The sequence below is a fragment of the Theropithecus gelada genome, chromosome 14, assembly GCF_003255815.1.
Source record: "Theropithecus gelada isolate Dixy chromosome 14, Tgel_1.0, whole genome shotgun sequence".
NCBI lineage: Eukaryota > Metazoa > Chordata > Mammalia > Primates > Cercopithecidae > Theropithecus > Theropithecus gelada.
The window spans coordinates 52,730,565-52,754,815 of NC_037682.1; the positions used below are offsets into that span (position 1 = coordinate 52,730,565).

The following is a 24,251-nucleotide window of genomic DNA, read 5'->3' on the forward strand; positions in this document are numbered from 1 at the left end:
TGCTTATGTTCACCAAAAGACGGGTATAGGAATGTTTATATTTTCATTGTAACAGTCAGAACAGAAACAGCCACATTTTTATTAACAATAGGACATATAAACTATAGCATAATCAGGCTGGGCGCTGTGGAATACATCTGTAATCCCAGCATTTTGGGAAGCCGAGGCGGGCGGGTTGCTTGAGCACAGGAGTTGAGAGCAGCCTGGGCAAAATAGTGAGACCCCATCTCTACAATAAAAATACAAAAAATTAGCTGGGTGTTGGTGGCACATGCCTGTAGTCCCAGCTACCCCAGAGGCTGAAGTAGGAGGATCACCTGAGCCCAGGCAGTCAAGCTGCAGTGAGCTGTGATCACACCACTGCACTCTGGCCTGGGAGAGACACACCTTGTCTTAAAAAAAAAAACAAAAAACTGTAGCATATTCATAAAATAGAACCACATACAGCTGTACTGTCCAACGCAGTAGGCACTAGACACATTTGTGAATTTAAATGTAAATTAATAAGATTAAAAATTCAGTTGTCCAGTCATACTACCCGTATCTCACGAGCTCAATATTTACAAGTGGCTAATGGCTACTGTGTCATACAGCACAGCCAAAAATCATTTCACAGCCACAGAAAGTTCTATGGGACAGCAATGAGAATATAAATAAATGACAACTACAAGTAACAACATGGGTGAATTGTACCAATGCAATATTGAGAAAAAAAAATAGATACAAACAAATATATACTACACTGTCTCCCTCCATTCATACCAAATTCAAACACTAACAAAATTCAGCTATGTTATTAGAAGTCAGGGTAGTAACCACCCTTTAGGGTTGGGAGTACTGACTGGAAGGCAACATGGGGAGGCTTAGGAGGCTCTCGTCATGTTAGTGCAGATCACAGCTCAATGGCTCTGGATGTCAATACACTCAAATGGAAAAACACAAGGGACTCAATATTGATGATGTGTGTGCCCTTTTCTGTAAGTTAGACTTCAATAAAAATTATTTTAAAAAGTAAAATAAAGAAATGAAAAAACCAAACTGCCCTGTTTCAGTGCCTTTCTGATTCCACAGTTACTTTAGAGAAAGATTATTCCAGGAGCCCTGAAAACATTTGCTTTTATTGAATTATGCTTTGATGTGCTGCCATCAGCATATGAAGGGTTATTAGAAGAAACAGCCTATGGGATTTGTCTCTAGATTGACTGCAAGGATGTGGAAGATGCTGCTCATCATGTCACACAGACTGATCTTTACAAAGATCCCAAAGGAAAGTTCTAAGGAAACAAAACGCAATGTGTTTTTTAGCTCGTGGTCAAGCCATTGGCCTTTCCTTTACTCACTAGCCGCCAAAGTGCACTGAGCCGCACTGAGCCACACTGGCAGGCCCCTTGGAGAGCACTCAAGAGGTGGTTTTGGTCAGCAAGTTTGGTTTCATTCCTAAGTCCACTTTCAGTCTTCACCTCTATCCTCTTCTTTTTCTCCCTTCTTTCTCCCACCTTCTATTTATGCTATTTTACAGTCTTGCATACTGCCTTAAAATGATTCTGAAACATGATGGAAAAACACGTTTTTCATAAACATGAAAGGGAAAGTTTCTGTTTTCTAATTATCTGTTTTAATTTAATGTGGTAAAGCATTTACTGAAAGCCCCTCCCACCTCCGTCTCCTCACCCATATGTGCAAAGCACTGGATATGGAGATAAAGATACCACATTCCCTGTCCTCAACAAGCACCCTCTCCGGCAGGGAGACAAATAAGTACATATACCTGCAAGACTTCAAGCCCCTCCACTGGGAAGCCTGACCTGACCTTTCCCCACTCCTCTGTGTTCCTACAGGTAGCACCTTTGCCAGCCAGTACAAATGAACTGAACTCACTCACCGTATAGGAATGATGTGTCTCTCACCTTAGAGGGCTTGTGAGATCTTTAAGGGTTAGGCCTGTGCCTTTTGTCGTCTTTTTTTTTTTTTTTTTTTTTTTGGAGTCAGGTTGGAGTACATACAGTGGCATAATCACAGCTCACTGCAGCCTCAGCCTCCAGGGCTCAAGCCATCCTCCTGCCTCAGCCTCGCAAGTAGTTGAGATTACAGGCACATGCTACCATGCCCAGCTAATTATTTTGGTTTTTTGTAAAGACGGGGCCTCACTATGTTGCTCAGGCTCGTTTCAAACTCTGGGCCTCAAGCGATTCTCCTGCCTCAGCTTCCCAAAGTGCTGGGACTTCAGGCGTGAACCACCTCACCCAGCCTAGTCATTTTTCTATGTTTGGCATTCAGCAGAATGCCTAGCACATGGCAACTGCTCCCCAAAAAAGAAGACTGAATGGTTGCCGGAAATAGTGAGTCAATGGGTGAACACATGAATGAACAGGTGAATAAATATGTCACCTGATGCAATGGAGGAATCAACAGACTGCTGTTGGAGGAGTTTATTCTGTCTCTCGGATCAATGAATTTCTCGGGGGGTGGCATTTACGCTGGTCTGAAAGGCTGAACCGGACTCATAGGCCAAGTATTAGTGGAGGAGATGTGGGGAAGAGAGAGCCAAGCGAGAAAGTAGAAAGGCTAGAGCAGAGGCTGAAAATGTAAGCTGAGCCAATCACAGGGGGCCTCACAGGCCATGATGGAAGGTGGACTGTTTCATACAAAAAGCAGGAAAACACCAGAAACACCAGGAGTGTGTGAGCAACTCCTGAAGATGTACGTGTGTGTATATCTGTCTACTTGGGAAGATAAAGGGTGAAGAACAGAGAATGTTATATATCTGGAATCAGCATTTTTAAATCAAAAGTATTTTCAGTATGGTCCAAGGCCAGAACAGTTCTCTAGATAAACTGAAATATTACAATGTGACGTCTCCCTTAAGTGTTCCAAGTTTATAAAGGTGTGTTTGTTTAAACAACCCAGAGCCATGGGATTAACTCTGCTCAGTACCTGATCACTCAGCCCATCTAATGAATGTTCATCAGACTTTGTCTTCAAGCACTCAACATACTCCCCTCGTCCCTAAAGAGAGGCTGTGAGCTGACAGCAGGGTCACACTCAAGCCCAGCATGGGAACCAGGCTGCTCGCTTACACAGAGACACACGTCTGCATTTGGCCAATGTGCAAACACCAACTAAGGCCGACACGAGCTAATGCATGAATTTAACCCAAAATACGCAACACTGCTGGCTCACAAATGTCAACTGGGTCCCCAATGATCAACCAACACAAGCAAGTCCCCACCCTTCAAACGAGAAATACAATCTGCCATTTAATGATGACATAGTGATGGCGCAGCTGCAAAACAGGTCTCACATTGACAGATGCAAATACAGGGGCCAATTAAAGCCCCACCCGCACCCCATTCCAATCCTCAAAATGTAAACCTGGTCCTTGTTTTACATCCAGTTCAAGTTCAGCAAGAGAAAGAATCTTGGCACTTTAGTTGAAGACTGGCTGAGGCAGGATAAGTGAGTAACTACTGTCCCCTCCTCAGACAGGCCACTCATTCAAATGAACAAATATTACTGGAGCACCTGCTGTGGGCACACCACCAGCTCTGAGCCGTTCACAAGCACTGCAAGGGCATTCAGTGGGGGCAAGATGCCCAGCCCAAGAGAGGTGCGGACAGAAAGTCTGATGCGCTCACATCTGACATCAGGCCTGCCTTCTCCTGCCTTCACTTCCCCATGGCTCAGGGTGCTGTGAGCCCTCTCCAGTCAGCAGTCTCCTCCCGCTCCCCTCTGACAAACCCCAGCAAATGAGTCCGCTGAATTCAGTAAAATATGCAAAGGCCACAACTTCATTCAATCCACATTTTCTAAGGCTCCCCAGCACACATGCACAGTTTCTTTAGGGAAAAAGGTGGGCGGGGTGTCCAGTGGGGGAGGGGGAGTATTATATTTCCTTCCAAGACTACATCCTTCTACAGATTCTGTTAACCCTGGCAGAGGAACAAGATGAGCTCTCAGCCCCTTAGATTTAATTAAAATGTAATCCATTTCCGATTACACCTACAAATGGCCACTAAAGCCTTCCTTCCCGGGGAGACTTCCAGGTGCAGATTCCCTCTCAGTCCAACTGCCTAATGGTGACTTTAGGTAGGGGATGTGACTTCAGAGGCCAAAAGTCCCCCACAGGCAAAGCAAACCAGTGCAAATCCTCATACACACACACACACACACACACAGAGTTCTGGCACACTGGGCCCTGACACCTTCAACGTCACATTGCTGATTAAGGATCTATCTGTAAAAGTCCCCATGAAAATCCAAAAGAACTCCCAAGTCCTGGGAGAAATAACCCAATCCCACAGCCTCCTCTCAGAGATGATGTTTCTCAGGTAAACTGGCTGGAGCAGCACCCAAAGGGAGGGCCATTATCCTAGGTTCCCCTCCTCCCCTCCTGATCTAAATGATCACCAAGAACGTCCACTTGACCCCCAGTCCCCCAGCCTCTCCCGGATCCCCTCTGCTCCTCCCTACCCCACTAACTTTGCTCCTGTCTCAAGGAAAGGACCGCACCATTTCTGCCTCAGCACTCTGCCAGAGCTGAGCTGTCCCCCACCTCCCCACACTCTCACCACTGCCAACAACCTGGTCCCCAAGCCTGGTTATACAGGATGATATAGGTGGCTTCTTAAACATAGAGATTCCCAGCTTTATGCCAGAAATACTGAATCAGAATCCCAGGAGACACATTTTTAGCAAGTCTCTCCTATGCTATCCTGCAGTCAGAAAGGTTTTCCTAAAATGCAAATAGGACTTTTATCATACACTCACTTGAAGTCATTCAGCAGATCCCCACTCACTCAGGACTCCACTGCATTATGAGACCCCTGGCCTTTCATACCTGTTCTCAGCCTCCTCCTCCAGCCACCCATCCAGGACCCCAACATTCTAGCTACACGTGCACTCCAAGATGCTCGGACACAGCCGACCACCTACTCCACTCCTTCCGGTGCCTGGGGCTCTCCCAATACCTGACAGATTGTTGGAGCTCACAAAACTTTTGCTAATAACATCCTTGGTAGGTACCTCTAAGAATTGCAGGGATTAGACCAGGCACGGTGGCTCACACTCCCCAGCACTTTGGGAGGCAGAGGTGGGTGGATCACCTGAGGTCAGGAGTTCGAGACCAGCCTGGCCAATATGGTGAAACTTCATCACTACTAAGAATACAAAAATTAGCCGGGCGTGGTGGCGGGCACCTGTAGTCCCAGCTACTTGGGAGGCTGAAGCAGGAGAATCACTTGAACCCAGGAGGTGGAGGTTGCAGTGAGCCAAGATCGTGCCACTGCACTCCAGCCTGGGCAACAGAGCAAGACTACGTCTCAAAAAAAAAAAGAGAGAGAATTGCAGGGATCACCTTGGACATCTGGAGACTCCATATGGCAGAGTAGTTATATACTAATATATACTAATAGGCCAGGCGTGGTGGCTCATGCCTGTAATAAGGTGGAGTTGCAATGAGCCAAGATTGTGCCACTGCACTCCAGCCTGGATGACACAGCGAGACTCTGTCTCAAAAAATAAAAAAAAAATTTTTAAATTAAAAAATAATAATTAATAATTACTGCTTATATATCCACCTTCTTCCCTGCTATACTGCAAATTTTCAAAGGCAGGTACTATTTCCCATTCAATTCTGTACCCCACTCCAGCCCCCTAGCCCAGCTCAACAAATAACCATTTGCTTTATTTTAACATAAAATGTTAATACAATTTTGATGATTCTTAAGAAATTCATCCTTTTTTTTTTTTTTTTTTTTTTTGAGACAGAGTCTCGCTCTGTCGCCCAGGCTGGAGTGCAGTGGCCGGATCTCAGCTCACTGCAAGCTCCGCCTCCCGGGTTCACGCCATTCTCCTGCCTCAGCCTCCCGAGTAGCTGGGACTACAGGCGCCCGCACCTCGCCCGGCTAGTTTTTTGTATTTTTTAGTAGAGACGGGGTTTCACCGTGTTAGCCAGGATGGTCTTGATCTTGTGACCTCGTGATCCGCCCGTCTCGGCCTCCCAAAGTGCTGGGATTACAGGCTTGAGCCACCGCGCCCGGCCAGAAATTCATCCTTGTCTAAGGAATTACAAGGACGGCCTCAGGCATACCTTAGACTAGAACCACAGAGTGAGATAAAAGAGATTCACTGGCCTCAAAATCTTCCTCAGGTTTCCAAACATCCTGACTACCTGGTCTGTAGCCTCAACGACCAACTCCACCTTGCTTTAACCTCAGGCAGGGCCTGCCACCTGCTGAGCCCCACAATCTGAGGTCTTCACTGGTGACCCTCCAGCCCCCTGGTCTGTGGCATCCCGGCCCCTGCTGCAGCCTGCCCGCAGCCCTCAGCCCAGCCTGCTTCAGCAGCAGCTCATCCTGGGAGAATGCAGCCTGGCTCTCAGCCAGCTCACCTCCCACAGGGGCCAGGGGGCTGCCCTGGGCCCAAAGTGTCAGGTTACCACAAAAATAACAGCGGGCCTGCCTAAGCCACGCATGCGGGCCAAGTGTAGGAGGGAAGTGTCCCAGAGGTGAGAAAGAGAAGCTCAGGAGAAGAAAAAAAAGGAAGACCTTTGAACATGTGTCAAAGAGGACTTGGTTTTTAAGAAATGACCATTAAATTCATAACTACACTCAATATCGCCATTACAGCCTCTTCAGTAACTCATTTAGTAACTGATCAAGGTAACATATTTATATTATACTTAACTCTGAATGTGTTTTTAAACATATTATTTTAGGACAAGACGGGGATGAAGTTTTCTTTAGTTTGCTTATTTAATACCATTTATAAAAGTCAGATTTGGGTCAATGAAGATTTAAACAAGTATTCCCACTCAACAAATTCCTAATATTACTCAGCTTTAATTTTCTCAAAACTAAATCCAAACATGTCGAAGCTAATTAGGTTTATTGTAGAAAAGGTAGGACTTCAAGGGGAGGGAAAAGGCTATTAAAAAGCATTTATTCATTATTTTTTCTTCTTCCCTAAAATGAAATCAAAGTTCACTCCCGTGCTACTCTCGTGCAAGAATGCTGCTAGCTTGATGTGGTCTGGCCCAGCCTGGTTATTTCAAATAAAGTTAACTTCAATCACTGTAGGGAGTTAGAAGGGTATTGATTCTCCATCCATTGTTCTTTCATCTTGGTTTACTCCACACACAATGTCTCTTTAATTTGCTCCTAGCAACTGTTTTATGAGTGGGTGGGTATAGGCCCAGCTACAAGAAAAGATGCACTTCTTTAAGTCAGGCAGGTAAGCCTCAAGACCAGGCTATCCACTGGGTGGAATGGGTTTCCCATTGTAATCTCGTACGTGCAAAAGAAGCTATGAATGCCTTGGCAGGAGAAGACAGAGCCAACTCTAATAGGCACATTTAGATTCCCAACCTGAAGGTGGTGAAAGGTAGACGGACAAAAAAATTCTAAGCAGAAAAATATGGGCTAAGTTTTTTGAAAAAACAATTAATTTTGATGGGGAAAAGGTTCTCAATTGTCACATTATTTTGTAGATATTGATTTACGTTTCATTTTACAATATCAGGGCTGCACGTATTATAAGACACAGTCGTATTCTGAACAAGACTCTATTGCAAACAGTCAAAAAAAAAAAAAAAAAAAAAAAACACTTAAAATCACAATTTTAGAGGCAGCCAGACCAGCAGTTGACATGCAAACAGGCAGCGATTCTGTGTTTTTAAATTTTTTTTAGCTTTTCAGAAATAGCCCTCTCCCAATCAAATCGATCAAAAACTTCATAGAAGAACCTATACCAATGGAGTCTGAGTCCTGAAAAGTTAAAAGAATACCAAATAAGTAGTGAAATTCACTGTAGTTTCATTCTGTCTTTAAAAGCAGCCAAAGTCTAGTTCCCAGTAGAGAGGATCTCATTCACCTTGCTACTCCTAGTGTGGTCAGAATTAACACAGTTCATGCAGGGCACATCACACCATGCAATTATCAACCAGCAATGACACTGCTAAAAGATCTTTAATAATCCCGGTTTTTACCATAAAAGCTCTCATTATTAACCCAGCTCTCTCTGCTTGTTCAGCGTGCCTGGTCACTTACATGAGGATGAGAAAAACCCGTAGACTCGACTCATCTTTCCCCAGCAGCGTCTCCCAGGGAGCTGTTCGTGTCTCTGCAGAGCAATGCCACCACACTCCCCGACCAGGTTTAAAATTAGCCGAGCCCTGGAGAGCCGTGGGTAACCTTCTGACAAGGTTAGCCAGCAGAGCAGAGCACTGCTCAGGGAGGGACATTAATAAGAAGCCAAGTAGAGCCTTTCAACAAGCCCATTAGGGCCTCTCAGAACCCGTGCAGTCTGGAAGCCTAGGGGAGCTGGGTGCCTCAACATGAGGAGGCTGATCTAGGCCTCTTATTTTTAACCCACCGAGTCAGCAGTTTTCTTTACACGAGATAAATACAACCTCCAAATGTGCTTCTCCAAGTTTAAATCCAAAATGTTCACCCACTCACTAATTATACAATAATTTTTAAATTTTTAATTGGGTTTTTAAAAATATTTCTGGAACACCTCTAGTTATAAAATTAATACCCATAGATGACAAAAAAAACTGGAACATATAGAAACATCCATAAAGAAAATTAACTTTACCCATATTGCACCATCAAATAATACTCAGTGCTAACCAGGCATTTTGATGTCCTTTCTTACACTAATTATTCCTTATAGCTTTAGGTTTTTATTGCCCACCTAACATTTCACAGTCAGAATTAGTTCCTGAGTCCTGAAAACGTCTTCGTATCTGTGATTTTTAGAGGTACATAATATTCTGGGTGGTGGACATGCTATGATATAGCTCTTTTCCCATGCTTGGATTTTGCCCCACTTTTCACTGTTGTAGTAAACATCCTTGTAATCATTTCTCAAGGACAGATTCCTAGCCTATAGTCAAAGAGCAGAACAATTTCAAGGCCACCAATGGACTGGGGACCTCATGAAGACAGGGGCTGTGTGCCTCTCACATCGTATACACAGTATTTTCTGAATAAAAGGACATGTCCCAGTGCTGTCTAAACAGACAGCCCTAAATCCTAAAGTGACACTGCCCAAGCACCTTTGGGGATAATCTGGCCTAGCGCAACTAAAGTTTTCTCAGCAATGAATTAAAGATGACAAGTGAAGAATCTATCAACACCTTTGAACACCTGCCAATTTCAGACACTCTCCCACACCACCTCCAGTACCCGACTGGTACAGCTATACTGGTTGTTTAAAATACTGAAATACTTCCATAACAGCGTGTAAAGAGTCAGTGCCCCAAGCTCCCCTGAATGCTCTGTCCCCCTCATAGTGCCCCAAGGTCTCCTCACTATTCAACAAGGATAGGTGTCTGGCAAATCTAGGGGCCTGCAGTAGTTTCTACTGTGTCAATACCCTTCTAGACTGGTTGTTAAATATTTTCAATACCACCCCTGTTCATGGGTAACCTTTTCCCCCCACCTTAAATCTATTTCATTTGTCATACAGGCAACTTTTAAAATCTTAATTACCATCACTTCAACACTATTTCTTAAATTCACCAGACTCCCTAATATTTCAGTCATAAAACCAAAAATTAACCGTTATTAGGAAGCAATTGCCAAGATGCCTAGCAGGGGGCTGTTTCTGCTAAGTTATTCTCTACAAAGCATAGTGAGATGGGTTGGACAAAGATGAACTCCATAATCTTAAGATTCATGAACCTAGTGCTAATACTAATTATATTGGTTCCCCAAGGATAAAAGCTATCTGCTTAAATCACAGGAGACTTTCAGATCATTAATCAGATTCTCAGCAAAAATACTGAAGTGCTAAAGTCTGGAGATAAGAGTTAGGCCCTGCCTACCCTATGCCCAGGTCACCCTCGTATTGGCTTACCTGTAATACTAATAAAAACAATATTTATTGAGTGCTGTCAATGAGCTCGACATATATTGCTATGAATTTAGAAGTATGAACTCTACCTTTACCTCTTTTTGCTAAAGTAAACCCTTTCCTGTGGAGGGCAACAGATAACTAGTATGTGGATAAGAGTTTCATTTCTTCTAAACGTTTTTATCTATTTTCTATTGGGGATGCCAAGGCAAGAACACCAGCCAAGAAAGAGAAGGACAAACAAGAGGTCTCTGTAATCGGACTTTGAAAACCGAGAAGGTGCTAGCCTGGACGTATTACAGCACTGCCCAGTCCCACCGCTGGACCACGGCCCACTCTGGAATCAGCTCAAAGACAATACCCTCCCACATCTCCATTACAGAAGAATATACTCCAAATTCCAGGCCACTATAAGAGCTGGAGGCTGAGCTATGGCTTCTTTGCCAAATCACTGAGATTCTAATAGACGGTAAAAGTTTAAGGAAATACACCTTGTAACAGTGAATAAAATTTACATTCACAACTAAATTTATTTGACACGATGTGAGGAATAGGGGTCAAGACTTTCCTTTTTTAAAGTTTTATTTTTGATTGACAAATAATAGTTGTATATGTTTATGGGGTACAATGTGATATTTCCATACATGTATACATTGTGGAATGATCCAATCTGATGAATTAACATATCTATCACCTCCAACAGGTATCATTTCTTTGTGATAAGAATATTTAAATTCTTTTTGCTATTTTGAAATATATCATAATTATTATTAACTACAGTCACCACGTTACGCACCAGAATTTATTCCTCCTAAGATAAACTTTTCTCACTTTGACCAAGCTCCCCTTTCCCTACCCACCCTCTCACCCCCAAAACCTCTGGTAACTACCATTCTACTCTCTACTTTTATGAGTTTGACTTCTTTAGAGTCCAGAACTTAACTTTTGTTATTTCACTTAATCCTCATCACAATTGTAAGAGGTAGAAATGTAGTATTACTATCTCTGTTATTCAGATAAATAAAATAAAGTTTAGAAATACTATTTGTCCAGAATCGTGCCACTAGTCAGTGGTCAAGCTGAAATTCAAACCCAGGTTCATCCCACCTTGAGCTCAAGGTCTAAATGTATTTGTGAGACAGTAAACCTCCCATCACTAGAGGTAATCCAAGAATAGCTTCAAGACCTCTTAAAACAGTGATGCCATAAAGGGACAGGAGGCAGATGAAGATATCAAAAAAGGTGCATTCCAACCTCTGATCTATGGTGGGTGAAAACAAATTTCCTACTGTGTGCTGGCTCTGTATCAGGTGCTTGTGGGATGTGAAGAGCAGGCCAGGCCCTCTAAACAAAGTGTACACACAGTTAGAGCTGAGATAACAGCCAGCCACATGATTTTCCTGCTGAAAAGCAAGGCAGCTGAAAAACAAGGCTGTTGGAGAGCCCAGACTCTGGCCACAGTGATCCCACGAGCACTGGCATGCGGCAAAAGCTTGTGCTTCTTTCTGCCTTCCCAGAACCACAACTACAAGGATAAGAGCCTTGTTACTGCAAGGCAGGGGAAAAAAAGACTTTTTGACCTCCTCTTTAATATCCTGCACCTGCATTTTTCTCCAACACAGAACCAACAAGGTAAATAAACAATACAGATCTATACTGGAAAATATCAAGAACACAACCAGAAAGGGGAGATGAATAGACAATTACAGAGGAGAATAAGCATATGGGAAAATACGCACGATCACTAGGAGGAAGAAAAATTGCAAATTCAAGCAAACTCAAGGGGTTATTTTAAACCTCTTAATCAGCAAGAATTTAAAGACTATAATCACATCTCTAGTGAATATGACATAGAAAATATGCTGCTGGTGGTGTAGATGTGAAGATTCAATTAGGTACCTTTATTGGGAGTCTCAAAAGGCTTAAATCCTTTGACCTAGCAATCCTAACCCTAGAAATTTATCAAAAAGAGAAAATACATTAGAAGACAAAAATTATGAGCACAAACATGTAGATTATAAAACTACAATATGATGAAAAAGAGAATGACTTAAAAAAAGGTACATGAATGCAAAGGAAAGTTGAGCATTCATTTACAAGAATAATTAAAATGAACTAAAACAGGGAAAATTTATCATAGAATATGAATTTTTAAAAGCAAAGCAAAATTATATAATGACTGTAACTAGTTTTATGCATATAGCTACACAAAGTGAAAATAAAAAGGAAATAGTTACTAAGGACAGTGATATTGCAGTTTTTTGTCTTATACTTTTTTCAATGTTCCTTTGTTTTTGCAATTTTTAAGAAAGGATTCCAATATTTTTAAAAAGAAAATTTAATAGACTGGATTAAGAAAATGTGGCACATATACACCATGGAATACTATGCAGCCATAAAAAAGAATGAGTTCATGTCCTTTGTAGGGACACGGATGAAGCTGGAAACTATCATTCTCAGCAAACTTTCGCAAGAACAAAAAAACCAAACACCACATGTTCTCACTCATAGGTGGGAATTGAATAATGAGATCACTTGGACACAGGAAGGGGAATATCACACACCAGGGCCTGTCATGGGGTCGGGGGAGAGGGGAGGGATAGCATTAGGAGATATATCTAATGTAAATGACAAGTTAATGGGTGCAGCTCACCGACACGGCACATGTATACATATGTAACAAACCTGCACGTTGTGCACATGTATTCTAGAACTTAACAAGAATTAAAAAAAAATTTTAAGTAAACATCAGACACAAGTTCAGATATTCAAGCACTGTAATGCAAGAAGAAAGCTTAGAAGTCACAGATATGGGGATACTTAAATCCTTTATCATCAGGATCTGCCGAGGCAATCTCCAACTGATATGGTTTGGCTGTGTCCCCATCCAAATCTCATCTTGAATTGTAGTTCCCATGATCCCCATGTGTCGTGGGAAGGACCCGGTGAGAGCTAACTGAATCATGGGGCAGGGTGCAGTTACCCTCATGATGTTCTCGTGATAGTGATTGAGATCTCACAAGATCCGATGGTTTTATAAGGGGCTTCCCCCTTTGCTCAGCACTCACTTCTCTCTCCTGCCACCATGTAAGACATACCTGTTTTGTCTTCCACCATGATTATAAGTTTCCTGAGGCCTCCCAAACCATGCAAAACTGTGAGACAATTAAACCTCTTTACTTTATAAATTACCCAGGTTCAGGTATGTCTTCACAGCACTGTGAAAACAGACTAATACACCAACTTTACGTCTAGTGACAATTTGCACATACACACATTATATCCTATTTTAGGTAGACCAAATGACTTGATATTCCCTCAAACATTACACAAGCAATAATCAATCACAGTAGCTACCACTTAAGAGTATATATTCTGTACCTGACCCTGTTCTAAGCACTTTGTATGTCTTGACTCATTTAATACCCATAACAATACTACGAGAAAAGTATAACTGTTATTCCTATTTTAGAGATGAGGAAACTAAGGCACAAAAAGAAAACAAATTGCCTCATCACTCAGAGAAGTGGAAGAGCCAGGATTTAAATCTAGACAGTCTGACTCCAGAGTTTAATTGATAACTACCATATAAGACTGCCTATGTGTACAGACAAGACTCCCAAGCCACTGTTATGCTGTTCCTCTTGTCTAAAATGCCTTTCCTCACCACCTACAAAGCTCCCACAAATACTTCAGAGGCCGATTCAATTGCTACCTCTTTGGTAAAGCCTTATTTGGTTTTCACATGCAGCTTCTGTTTGTGTTACCTGTTAAGTCCCAGAGTACTACATACATACAACTACACTTTCACTAATACTGTTTAATAATTCATTGGGCTTCTCTCCCTGATGTATTTGGGGTGGGGAGTAGATACAGGTGTTCTTTGTATTTGCAGCAACTAGCCCGATGTCTGGCACCCAACATGTAATCAATAACAGAGGGAGAAAGGGACAAATGCATGAATGACTTATCAGTAAAGGGAATAGAGAGCTCATTAATGTGTTGATCAGTTAATATTTCACATATGCTTGAGGTTTTAATAAAATGGCACCTTGAATATTATTCAGCCTTGAAAAGGAAGGCAATTCTGACACCCATGACAAGAATAAATCTTGTGGACATTATGCTAAGTGAAATAAGCCAGTCACAAAAGGACAAATACAGTAGGATTCCACTCATATGAGGTACCTAGAGTAGCCAAATTCACAGAGACAGAAAGTAGAATGGTGGCTGACAAGGGCTAGGAGGAGGAGGAGGAAATGGAGAGTTATTGTTTAATAGACATTTTCAGTTTTGCAGATAAGAAGAGTTCTGTGCATGAATGGTGGTGATGATAGCAAAACAATGTCAAGGTACTTAACACCACTAAACTGTACACTTAAAAATGAAGATGGTAAATTTTATGTGTACTTTATCACAATTAAAAAGATAGATTATAGATAGATGACAGACAGAGACAGATGACTGATTGACAGACAGACAGAAAGACAGATAGAATGAGACCTCAAAGGAAAGCAATCAGACCAAGTCAGATTATACTCACAGTGTAATCTAAACTAACTCTCGGTGCTGGAGAACTCATATTCCAATAGATGCTTCACACATACACAGAGTCACCCCTTGTATCTTTCCAAGCATCTCCTCATCTCAACAGAGCTATCACTTCCTCCATGGAGCCTTCCTGGATACCTAAGTCAGGCTGAGTGGCCCTGTGCCTGTTTCCACAGCACCATGCCCTTATATCAGAGCAACTCTGCTGCCCATCAACAAGTCTATCTCCCCAATGTCAAACTCCATGAAGGCAGCAACCTTGTCTTACTGGGGTGTGTCTTTAGGACCTGGTTTGGCACACATCACCTTTAATGAATATAGAATTAATTCATTAATTGATGAAAAGGGAGGGGCTGGAATACTGCTCTGATTTTCAGAGCTCACATGCCAGGCTGTCTTAAGGAGTGGTTAGTAAGGCAAGTAAATATAAAAACTTCAGATTTTTTTCATCTGAAACTGAAAGGAAAAGCATCCAACTACAGATGAGTCCCAGGAAGATTCTCGCCACCTCCTCTATTAGAAAAAGGGAGATCTATTTGTGGGCAAGGTGATTTGCAGAATCAACACATCTACAGAGTTAAAGCTCTGTGCCTGTCTTCTGATATCCTAGGGCTAAGATTCAGGTGTCAGGCATGGTCCAGGGGCTGAGACATGTCACCTCTTCAAATTCTCCAGATATCAAAGGAGTATTTTCCTCTTTACAGGAACATAAGTTTAAATTGAAATTTGATCAATTTGTCAGACACCTATTCTTTGGGCTAAAATTAGAAAACATTCTTCAAGGCTGCTAAATCTTTATTGACGCTAAATTTTTATCAATACTTAGGGGTCAGCTCAGAAGGTACGGGGTGGTAATTGCTTTTCTTCCCCTACTCCATTTTCCATGCTTTAAGGCAGCTGGTACATGCCTAGGATTTCTTATTCTATGTATTTCTGCCATATAAATTACTTAACCATCTGATATGGTTTGGCTGTGTCCCCACCCAAATCTCATCTTGAATTGTAGCTCCCATAATTCCCACATGTTGTGGGAGGGACCCAGAGGGAGATAAGTGAATCATGGGAGCAGTTCCCCCCAGTACTGTTCTTGTGGTAGTGAATGTCTCATGAGAGCTGATGGTTTTATATAAGGGGTTTTCCCTTTCGCTTAGCTCTCATTCTCTCTTGCCTGCCGCCATGTAAGACATGCCCTTCGTCTTCTGATATGATTGTGAGGCTTCCCCAACCACATGGAACTTTGAGTTCATTAAGCCTCTTTTTCTTTATTACCCAGTCTCGGGTATGCCTTTATCAGTGGCGTAAAAATGGACTAATACATCATCCTTACAATGCTTCTCTATATACACCTCTACCTTTACTCTTGGTTTATGTTTCACATAAGAGAAAAGAATTTTTGATTTGCTACTGAGCAAAATGTTTCCTCTTTTTTTCCCTCCAATTACCAAGCAAATGGTAAGAGTGACACTAAAAGGCACACACAAGCTAGGCACATCCAGACTTGAGCACCACAAGCTGTAAGCTGCCAGAGTATAGAGCTGCAACTGAAAAGCACAAATGACTGCCAACATGACTTAAATTTAGCTTTAGGGCAAACCCAATGCAGAACAGCTCCAAACAGGTAATGCTGAAATGATAAGGGATAGTTGTAAGTAGAGGACACACACTTGCTTGTGAGCTGTCTGGGAATTCTCCATCAGTAAGCAAAGTCCTCGCACAAACCTAAGGTCTTGAGTCTTATTCATTCACCAAGAAACATCACAGGTAAAGGATATCTGAGGACCTGAGATAGAGGAGCTAAGACTCAGAGTGCATTTTTAAATTCAGATGATTACTTTTTTTTTTTTTTTGCTTAGTCTTTCACTGATTTTAGTCAAACCATCCTTATTAAGGACTTATGTGAACTGCAAAGATAGGGATGTTTAAACACACAGTCTGACTCTGAGGAGTTTAACTTCTGCTAGTTAAGATACAACAATAACAATTTTGAGCAATTCCTTTTTTTCCCCCTACCTAGGCCTCCGTCTCCTCATCTAAAAACAAGAGAGCTGAAACATGACTTTTTTAGATAGCTCTCAAAGTGTAATATTCTATTTCTACTCCATTCACCTGTCCAACAGAACAAGTAGATTTCTGCCTTACAGCTGGACTGCCCAAGAGTTAAATTTTTCTTCAAGTCCCATAAAGTATTATTGACCATATTTAATACATACACATAGATACAAATGTTCTAACACCATTTTTGTTTCTAAAGAAGCAGACTATTTCTAACAAAATAATAAAAGACGGTAATTACAATTCTGTCCAACTGTTTTAAAAGGCACTTTGCCGGGCATGGTGGCTCACGCCTGTAATCCCAGCACTTTGGGAAGCTGAGGCGGGTGGATCACGAGGTCAGGAGATCGAGACCATCCTGGCTAACACGGTGAAACCCAGTCTCTACTGAAAATACAAAAAATTAGCCGGGCGTGGTGGTGGGCGCCTGTAGTCCCAGCTACTCAGAAGGCTGAGGCAGGAGAATGGCGTGAACCCGGGAGGCGGAGCTTGCAGTGAGCCAAGATCACGCTACTGCACTCCAGCCTGGACAACAAAGCGAGACTCTGTCTCAAAAAAAAAAAAAAAAAAAGGCACTTTTCAAAAGGACATCCTATAAAAAAATTATAGGTAAATTTTTAAAGTAAAAAGAGAAGATTCATTTGGCCATTTCAAAGAAACATTCTCTGTTTTTTTAATTTCTGCTTTACCTATATTTCTTTATGAATGGGTAAGAATCAAAAGCTCAGGTTCCAGCTGGAGCCTACTGCACTCCATAAGACCATCAAGTTTCATATAAATCCTAAATTTAATATATTCAAGCATCATTCACAAGCATTGAGGATTACGCCTGCCTGTGAAACTTACAATACAATAAATATTTATAGATGCACATTTTTTAGGTTTAAAGACAATCACTAACAAATTGCATCTTCAAAGGAGGAGAGGTGATTATTTCTTTCCCACCTTACAATAACTTTTTGAATTCAGCAAAATATCTAAAAGCTTAAATGCAAATAACATTTTAAATCCCTATTTTTTCTTTAAAAAACTGAATTCATTTTTATTTTAAGATATACCACTACTGTGCAAATCTATCTTTCCTGAAGTTTGTTCTAGGTAGGGCAATGACAAAAACAAAACAAAACAAAAAGCTAGAAAACGTGAAGTCTTTGGTCTTAAAAGGCTGTATACAAGTCCACACATTCCAGTTTTGAATAGAAATAGTAAATGAGAGGAAGAGAAAAGGACACATTTGGAATTTCAGGACATCATGGGCAGATTCAGAGACAGGAATCCAAGAGGCAAACTACTTGCCAGAGTAAACAATTATCACAATCATATTAACGTTTTAATGAAAGTTTTTCTTCACAATTCACACATATTAATGAAGCACTTGAAGGCTTATCTACTTCTCTAGATGTCTAGCTGGAGGATAAAACATGGCCTATTATATACTAGTTCAGTAGGACCAATTGAGACACAGAAGTGGTACGTACCTGGACTGCTCACAATTGAGTTGTGTCATAAAAGGCATGCAAGCATTCGTTCAATTAGCCTTAGACAAGCATGCAGCCAACTTCAATCAGGGCTCTGTGATGGGGAGATGAAGAAAAGTAACTAACTCCTCCCTCAAAAGATTTCACAGTCCAGTGAGAGAAGCAGATACACCAAGGATAACTCTAATGCAACCCAGTAACTGTTGTGATAGAAAGAGACATGTACAGAAATTGTGGGGAGCAGAGTGGTGGTGGGACCAGAGGATGCATGCCTCATGGTTAACATATGTCAAGCATACGTCTGCCTTGGTCACAGCTATAACCCCGGAATCCAGAACAGTACATAGCACACAGTAAGCACTCAAAAAAAAACTCGAAGCAGGAAAGGAGACAAGGAGGGCAGGCAGAGATCAGCCCAAAGAGTTGGGAGTTTGGTAGTGAGCATGACACAGAGGTCTGGTTGGAATGCACATTCCACCACTTTGTAGCTGTGTGATTCTGCCAAGGACAGGAACCAGGGATGACAAAGAACCACAGCAGTGGGATAAGATTTTTTTTTTTTTCCCACTTATTCCTTGCCCTTCTCCAATCCTCCAGGAAGCCCTTCCCCTAATACTTATTCAGATGAGACTCAGAGTGAATGAACCAAAAAGGAACTGTAGGAAAGGAGAGAGGAAGAGAGAATCCACTGGCTAGCTATTGAAAAGGCAGAAGATCCTTTTCATCCTTCAGAATGGAAATCCTCAGTATTTCTAACCTGGAAAAACATTTTTAAAGTCCCGGGCCAGACATCTCAAAGGTTTCAACTTCTGCCTGACCATAATGCTTTTCTGGACTGTCCCAGATTCTTGTCAATGCATACTCACATTTTCCTCACATCCCCATTTTAATTTCCTTTACTAAATTAATTACAGCACAGTAACATTTGATCAACACAAAAGTAGACTAAACTACCTTTAATATAATCTCAGATCTTTCAAATTCTTTAAAAATATATATGGTGGTGTGTTTGTGTGTTTCTGTATAAGTGGTTGTGAATGCACAGGTGTTTATGTTACTTAATAAAATATGCTGTCAGTCAATTTCGTCGTCGTACATCAACATCACAGAGCACACTTACACAAACCTACGCGGTATATCCTACTACACATCTAGGCTATTTGGTATAGTTATAGCCTATTGTTTCTAGGATACAGATCTGTACAGCATGTTACTATACTGAATACTGTAGGCAATTGTAACTCATTGGTAAGTACTTGTATATCTAAACATAGCTACACATAGAAAAGGTACAGTAAAAATATGGTATAAAAGATTAAAATGGTACACTGGCATAGGGCACTTCCCATAAATGAAGCTTGCAGAACTGGAAGCTGCTCTGGGCGAGTCAATGAGTGAGTGGTGAGTGAATGTGAAGGCCTAGGATATTACTGTACACTACTGTAGACTTTATAAACATTGTATTCTTATGCCACACTAAACATTTTTAATTTTTTTCTTTTTTCAATAAAATAATCTTAGCTCACTGCAACTTTACAAACTTTTTAATTTTTAACTTTTGACTCATTTGTAATAACACTTAGCTTAAAAACACAAACATACTGTGCAGCTATACAAAAATATTTTCTTTGTGTCTTTTTCTATAAGCTTTCTATTTAAAATTTTTTTTCTTTCCTTATTTTTTACTTTTCAAAAACAAAGACATAGCTGGGCACAGTGGCTCACAATGTAATCCCAGCCACTCGGGAAGCCTAGGCAAAAGGATCTCTTGAGTCCAGCAGTTCAAGGCCAGCCTGGGCAACACAGCAAGATCCTATCTCCACAAAAAACTTAAAAATTAGGTATGGTGGTGCATGCCAGTAGTCCCAGCTACTTGGGAGGTTGAAACAGGAGGATCACTTGAGCCTAGGAGTTCAAGGCTGCAATAAGCTATTATCACATGATCACACTCCAGCCTGGTCAACAGAGCAAGACCCTGTTCCTAGAGGGGGCAGCGGGGGGGAACCCACACACACACAAAGACACAAGCAAACACATTAGCCTAGGCCTACACAGAGTCAGGATCATTAGATGTCACTAGACAATAGGAATTTTTCACCTCCATTATAAAGTGACCACTATTGTATATATGATGTATCATTGACCAAAACATCATTATATGGCACAAGATTATATGTACATACATTCACACATACACGTGTTATTTAAATAAGTATGCACAAGGGCAAGCATCTATATAGAAATACAAACTCACTTTCTCGTGGCTGAGGGAAATGTGACAGATACCACCACGCACACACACACAGGCAGGAGGCAGGAGAGGTCAACTGAGTGTCTACCTCAGAACCCTGTAAGCTCACTTTTCACAAATAACCAAGGTTCCACCGATGAAGAAGCTGTTAAATTTCCAAGGCCACTGGGACAGGGCTCGAGGTGTTCAAATTCCCTGTGGCTGGACCTGGGCCACTAAGAAACCTTCCTCCCTTCCTCAAGAAAAACTTCCCTTTCAGTTCATCAGAGAGCTGGAACCGCTGGCGGGTAGGAAGCAGAGGCCCCAGAGCTGCTGCATGCCTGGAAATCCACAGCCATACCAGGGACCCAGAACACTCAGGCTCCTGCTCTTGAACTTCTGAGGCTAGGAAATGCTGCAAAGTTCACTGTCACCCAACTCAACAGGCCTTTACCTATGGGCCGCTGGGTCCAAAGCCTACCCCTCAGACCTTACTTCTCCTAATACTGTCTTACGTGTGTTTCACAACAACCCAAAAAGGTAAGTGGGTAGTACCACTCTCCTTTTACAGGTGAGGGATCTGAGACTCCAAAGTGCTGATGAAGCCCAAGGCAGGCCCCCACGTGGGTCAATGGAGGTGCTATCCTGCTGCCTTCATACCATGAATCTGGCTTAAAGGTACTCACAGAGTGAGAAGAATCAGAGCTCTTGGGTTCTGGTTTCAGTTCATCCTCTGATCTAAGAGTAATCAGTCCTGAGTAGGTATTAGCTTTGCAAGCCTTAAGCTCAATAAACGTAAAAAGAAAAAGAGAGGGTAATCCTTTTTCTACATCTCACAGAAAAGAAGCAGATAAGACCATTCTATGCAATCACTATTCAACACAATTCTCAAAAGCTGGGTGGCCGGTTTCTGGTCAACTCTCCCAGCAAACATCATCTCCTTTTCCACTCCCCTAGTCCCAACTCTGATTTTTCACAGCCTTGGGCATTCACCAACTGTCCACTGAGGAATCCCTCCACTGTCTGCCTTTCTGGAGGGCATCAAAATGCATCTGAAGAATCAGCTCAAGCCCCCTGTCAACTGAGTACCCTCAGAGGAGTACTGAAATTTGTCTACTACATCCATTACCCATGGTCTGACCAGTTTTTTGTCTCTTCATCCTCACTGTAAGCTCCTCAAGAGACCCAAGCCTAGACTTCTCTATATTCTTCATCACTGTGATACCACCACCACCAAGCCCTCATCCCCGGAGTTAAATCAAAACAAATATTCACATGGCAACATTTCCTGAGTACCCGCCTGTGTGACAAAATGGAAGTAGGAACTAGTTTTTAAAGAGAATTAATAGGATATGGTCTGGGCCTCAGAAAATTTACAATCCAGTAAGGAAGACAGAGATAGAAATGATTGCTGGGATTTGCTGAATCATTTGACACTGGAATTTGCCTGTGACTGAGAGTTGGAAGGGATAGTGACTATGAAGGATGATAGAGTTTATTCCTGATACTATCTCAAAGGATATAATGATGAGCTGACTTTAATAAGGTCGAAATTTAATAAGGATAGATGTCAAGTCATGCACTTAGGGCTGAAAAAAAATCAACTCACAAGTATAGGATGGAGAAGATCATATGAGAGACTTAAGGGATTGGGTTGCCCACAAGCTTAATGACTCAGTGTGACAAGGCCCTGTAAAAGTTAATGCACTATCAGGCTGTTCTGATTAGAAATGTGGCATTCAGGGTAAGGAAAGGATCTCCAATCTGGATCCCAGAGACTGCAGAGAGATAAATGGTTTAAAGTGAGCACATTTTAAGACAGCAAATGAGTACAAAGTCACATCCTAAGAGAAATGGGGACAGTGAGGCTAGAGAATGAATAAGAGGGCCATGGAGCTATTTTCAAGCTGGAGTCTTAGGCTTTACTTTTTTATTTCTAGGAATAGGTAACGGAAACAGTTTACCTAGACTTACAGTCTAGGTAAAAAAGTCTAAGGCAGAAATTAACCTATGAGGATATTTATTACAGCATGGTTTATAACTGCCAAAAAATGAGAAGGAACCGACAAAATATCTCACAAGTGGGAATAAATTATATATCCTATTTTAAAATTGTTATTAATTGCAGTATTTATTGATAATAAAAATATTAATAAAATTCCACCTACCAGAAAATTACAAAATATTATCCCCAAATAGTATGGTTTAGTTTTTTTAAAAATATATATACAAAAAAATATACACACCCACATCAAAAACTACTGAAAATAGTTTGGAAGACTAAGTAGTAGTGTGATACTAATAATCTGTGAGTGGTGAAATTATGGATAGTTCTAAATTTAAGTTTTTGCTTCTCTGTATTTTGCTTCTCTACATTTTCTCATTGTTTCATATTGGACATATATTGCAAATCTGATAAGAAAAATTATTTTAGATTTTTCAAAAGAAAAAACCTAAACGCATTAGCATGTGAAAAGCAGAATTAGGCTTGTGGTGTATGGTTCCAGCAGAGACAGGGAATTCAGATTAATGGATAAAGATTCTAGGAGACCCTATCTAAGTTCAACACATATATATATGTTGTGAACATATAGTGTATATATAGAATATGTATATACATAGTGAAATAAACAGCCCTTTGCTGTAGTAAGCTCCTCATCAAAAGATCTGTGCCCCCAGGATGCATTAGAACTATGTAGGAAAGAGGCCGGGCATGGTGGCTTCATGTCTGTAATCCCAGTACTTTGGGAGGCCGAGGCGGGTGGATCACTTGAGGCCAGGAGTTCGAGACCAGCCTGGCCAACATGGTGAAACCCCATCTCTACTAAAAAACACTAAAATTAGCTGGGCATGGTGGTGCACACCTGTAGTTCCAGCTGCTTGGGAGGCTGAGGCATGAGAATCACTTGAAACTGGAAGGTGGAGGTTGCAGTGAGCCAACACTGTACCAGTGCACTCCAGCCTGGGCAACAGGGCAAGAATGTATCTCAAAAAAAGAAACAAAGAAAGAAAGAAAAAAAAAGGTATGTAGAAAAGCACTGTAGCGAAGCCTCCATAAAGTCATGGAGTACAGGGTTAGCTCCTCCTGAATGACCTTTAAAGTTCCCTCTAATCTATAGACTCCAATTCTTTCAGCACTGCTTGAACCATCCCTGCTCCAGAAACCACAACACCTCTATTTCTCTCATACAAGTTCAATTCTCCATCAAGTTTTTAAGACCTACCTCTCTCAGTTCTCTCACCAAATCGGAGTCAAATGGAATACAGCTATTAAAAAAAAAAAACACTCAACTGGGAATCAAAAGTTTCAAATCCCAATGGTACCACTGGAAAGAATATACCCTTAAACAAGTCACTTTAATCTCCAGAAGCCTCGGTTTCCTCAACTGTGAAATGGCAGTAAAATTTATACAACCTCACAAGGTTCTGCTGACAATTCAAGATAAAGCCTGGGAGAGTGCTTTGTAAACAATAAAGTGCTATACAAGCAAGAGACAATTTACTCCTCTGTGCACACCCCTAAACAGTGACTGGCACATCATGGCTGCTTAATAACTGTTTTATGAGTGATAAATCAGTCCTGTATTAACTTAGTATGATGAACCACCTGATACAGGCTTGCTAACATGTATTAATAAGTACTAATAAAACAGGAGGGAAGTTGTGGTCACCCATGTTGGACCCAGTTATCTTAGGTAACACAAAGTTAAACTGGCTGTCTTAGTGTCTGGCATTGCAAAGCCTTTAATATGCTGCACTGTGAATCTGCAGCATGTGGATGGAATAGGCAACACACGTGGGCATTATTCACCCAGGCAAACCCTTTCCTCAGGGCATCCCACAAGATATGAGGAGAGCAACATGCCTTGAGAATTAGGGACCCAGTGCAATCTCTATCATGAGGGCATTTCAGCAGAATTTGGATAGCCAACCATCAGGGAGGCTTAGAGTTCATGCAGGGTTGGAAGCAGACACAACTTTAATTCCAGCATCTCATGATTCTCATGATTCCAAGCACCATCTCCACAAGAAGGTCCTTCATTCCTCTCTGTAGCTTTCTCCTGACCATTTATCATATCACA

General features: G+C 41.5%; 1 protein-coding gene across 3 annotated transcripts in view; it reads right to left on the bottom strand.

Annotated features, from left to right (window-relative positions):
* The window catches only part of TEAD1 (TEA domain transcription factor 1), a 273,397-nt gene that overhangs the window by 192,847 nt on the left and 56,299 nt on the right, over positions 1–24,251 (bottom strand). The window contains exon 1 of one of the 3 annotated variants that reach the window (XM_025356168.1): positions 8,046–8,144. The exons of the other annotated variants lie outside the window; for them this stretch is intronic. The gene's annotated coding sequence lies outside the window, so the exon portion shown is untranslated. Of the gene's footprint in view, positions 1–8,045; positions 8,145–24,251 lie in introns of those variants that run through there. 3 annotated transcript variants of the gene reach the window in all.